The 3,785-nt window shown below is 42.2% G+C and overlaps 1 long non-coding RNA gene across 1 annotated transcript in view; it reads left to right on the top strand.

The window, feature by feature from the left end:
* Positions 1 to 1,241, top strand: part of LOC137598505 (uncharacterized) — a 16,153-nt gene extending 14,912 nt beyond the window's left edge. The window contains exon 3 of the long non-coding RNA XR_011036692.1: positions 1 to 1,241. This exon is cut by the window's left edge and continues 608 nt beyond it. This is a non-coding gene — a long non-coding RNA (uncharacterized lncRNA).
* Positions 1,242 to 3,785: the final 2,544 nt, after the last annotated feature.

Below are 3,785 nucleotides of genomic sequence, written 5' to 3'. Positions count from 1 at the left end.
AAAGAGCTAAACCTCTTCAGCATGTCCGCGGGTCACGGCGTTATGTCACATTAGCACTTTATGATCATATTCAGCCCCTTGAAGGATCAATGGCTGGAGCGGAGGCGATATGTACGTGGGATGTTTTTGATTTGAAGCATATGGTCATCTGGGGAGGGGGGATTTGATACTGTGACTCTACAGTAGAGCAGATTATTACAAGGGTTTGCACTAGAAGCCCTTTGATTGAAGGGTGGTCTCTCCTTACTGCACTGACCGAATGCCATCAATAGAAATAGATTTGTGGAACACTTTGTTGTCGTTGTGTGTATACGTGCATTGGAATCTCATATGCTTGGGTGCAGAAAGCAACTGCAGAAAACGCTCCGTCCCCTTTCTTTTTCTTCATGTGTGTTCCACGTATTTCAGCCACATTTCTGCAAATATTTATACCGGGTGTAAAACACTCTTGATCTCCCTCCCCTGTTTACTCTCCTGTTCATTCTCCCAGCAGACTCTCACACTGACCTTTTTTCATCCTGACGGAGAGTGACAGGAGGGAGGGGACGAGAAGTCAAGAAGAAGGGGGTTTGGGGGGTGTCGAGAAATAGACCGAGTGAGAGTCAGGATGTTGGGAGAAAAGAGAGAAGGGGAGTTGAAAGAAAAACTACGATGGAGAGCGAGAGTTTAGCAAGCAGAGGAGCGAGGAGTGAGTTTTCAGCGTGATGGATGACTTGTCATCTTTTAGGTATCAAAAGCCTAATCTGCCAATCCAGACATTCAGAGAAAACACACAACGCAGTCATGTAAGGAGGCCCATTGGGTTAATTGTGGAGTAATTTGACATCTGTTGACATCTGAGAACGTGCTAGCGTCGGCTGAGGGAAGAGAGACATGGTGGTGTTGTAATGATCCCTGCTAGCTTTCCAAATAAGGCACATGACTGAGCTGGGGCACACACCTCGGAAATGAGGACAATCATCCTTTTAGCTGTGTTCACAGCAGCTTAATAAGTGGGGGGGGGGGTCACACACACACACACACGCACACACACACGCACACACACACACGCACACACACACACACGCACGGTGTTATCTTCTGTGAAACAAATGATCTTTTTCACTGGGTGGCCTATTGGATATGACACACACACACACACACACCCACACACACAGATACTTATCTACATCATGCTTATCTTCCAAGCATTCATTTATATTATCTCTGTCATGATCAATAAAGTCAACTTGTTAAGCAATGCTAGCTTTCAACCATTTAAACCTCATCTATGGACAAAAATCCCTTCTTTTGGGCCAGTTGTGGTTTTTTTTTATTTATTTTTTGACAATCAACAGCTGCGTGCCATAAAAGAGCAACACATTTGTCATGTGATGCATGTATTTTGATGATACTTGTCATCAGATATGTTGGGCATCGTACTCAACCTATATTTAAAGTCATTAGAATATTAGCAAAAAAGAAAACAATTCTGCTGTCAGGCCGACATGAGACATGTTAATTTGTGGATTATTTTCTACTGACATCTTAAAGCTGCTAACAGGGTGCTAACATGTCTCCAGCTGTGAGAAGTCCTTCAACCCTACCTCCACATTCCTATCAGTGTAAAGGCTGCTGTTTTCTGTCTGTGGAAGGGAAACAGAGCTGGTAGCCGGATTCCTCTGCTGCATTTTGGCAAAAGCTGTGGAAGAGGCCTTAGGATCATTAGTGAGGCTGGCATGAGAGGTTGAAAGAGATCTGCCAACACACTGCCATTATTCATCAAGAATGAAGACAGCTTTTGCCTGACTAATCACAGCGGTAGTTTTATTCTCTTTTAAATGGCAGCTGTCAAAATAAGACAAAATAGCCGAGCAATGTAGGTGCATTCCAAGTTCATGCCAACATATAAATTGCAGGCCATGGCGTGCTACACACCTCTTTACTCTCCCTTATATCCTTTACACAACTTTGCAACAGATCTGTCAGACTGACCTTGCTCTGTTCTGTGCAAAAGTCCTCAGTTACAGCTTGACATCAGTCATTTTCTCATAAGAATTCCAGACAATAGCTTGGCCTGATTCCCCTTCACACATGTAGCAAACAGAAGGGTGCTGTACGCTGACACAGGTGAAATGGAAAATTGTTGGCAATAAATGAAGAATCCAAGGGCTGCGAAAGGACAAGGGCAGAGAAAAAAAACAGGAAAGCTGTCGTTTTTGTGCAAAAGTGCATGACATCACAGCACTCCCAGCTTCCATTAAGGCCTAATAAATGAAGGGCTAACAAGGCTGGGTGGGTGGGAAATATGGGAGGAGGGGATGGAGAGAGGCGGGGGGGGGGTACCCTGCCACTCCAAGCCTCTGTCAACTCCATCAGGAACACTTGAAGGAGGGGTGGGAGTGGAGCGAGGTTCGCAGTAAGGCAAGGGTGGAAGGAGGCTAAAAAAACCTCCCGGCCCATTAGAGAAATCAGGCCGGGACTCTAAAAACACCCTGAGAGCAGAGAGGCCGAGTGGCCCTGGTGTAAACATACGGTGGGTGGCAGCCCCCGAGTGTTCTGACAGCCAACGGCGGCCATGATGGATCTCTGGAGTTATCTTATTTTCCACTGTTTTAATTAGAGGCCAGGCTGTGAGCCTCGGCAGCTGGCTCTGCTGTACTGACTCCTGCGGCCTGACAGAGAAAAATGTCCACCGATACGGCTGCCAAGTTCAGCCTGACCAGAGAAGGAGAAAGAAAATCCACTTCTGGGATCCATAATTCTGTTTACTGAGCAGGTTGCTCTAAAATCAATAAAACACAATAATTTGAGTCGATGTCCCTTCATATTTGTGTACCTTTCAAAAAGTGTTTCGATTTTCTAACTCTAATGAGAAAGCGCCAAGGACGTAATTTGGAGGAGAAAAAAAAAATCACCTATATTTACTTTTAATTAGAGCCATGCATCTTAGAATATAATGATGGAATGAGTTAAGGTATCAGGTATCGGTCCGCTAAATGGACCTGGAGTACAGTTCATGGTGCACCCTGTTATTAGATGGCACCCTGTAATTCAGCAGAGCAGCACAGTGATGGGGCAGAAAGGACGAACGATAAAAGATAAAAGTTTTGAATGAGAGACATTTTTATATTGATCAAATTTACAGAAATTAAATTCTTCTGAATTTATCAGACATATAAAAAATGATTACGTTAATAATGAATGAAAATACATTTTCCACAATTGTGCTACAATTATGGCGGATTTAACTGGTATAGCAATTTAAAAAAATTCCTCTCTTTTTAACAGCGTTCTGTAATTTCAGGATATTTATTCTTACGTTTACAGGCATGCAGACAATTAAAGGCTTTGCAGGTAGACAGATTTGAAGTGGTCATGTTGGGCAAAAGGTTTCTTCTCTAATCTTGAATCACTAAACACAGTGGTTCAGAAACTGAAAAAAGTGAATCCAATTTAAAAATTTAATTCATTTGGAATTTTGAAGTCGTTATTCCTTATTGGTTTGGTGGCCAAAGCTATGTCCATATCAACGTGTATAAAAACGTTGAAAATGACAAAAAAATCTCTTTTTTTATTCCGACAGGGCTCATAGGAAATTTTTATTTTTGAGTTTTCTTCTTCAGCTGCACAGACCAATGTACATTTTTGAAAAAAATTGAAATTAAATAATGATAATACATAAAAGAAAAGCTGTATGTGCTTTCGTCAAGTAATTGATTTACATTTAGGACATGATTATTATAGTGAGAGCAGCAATTTTACAGAAAGTAGTTTCAGAGCGAGATGCAAACAACCAGCTTTTT

The sequence above is a fragment of the Antennarius striatus genome, chromosome 1 (assembly GCF_040054535.1).
Source record: "Antennarius striatus isolate MH-2024 chromosome 1, ASM4005453v1, whole genome shotgun sequence".
Taxonomy (NCBI): domain Eukaryota; kingdom Metazoa; phylum Chordata; class Actinopteri; order Lophiiformes; family Antennariidae; genus Antennarius; species Antennarius striatus.
Note: the sequence above shows the minus strand (reverse complement) of the source record. Positions and strands in the feature narration are given on the sequence as shown.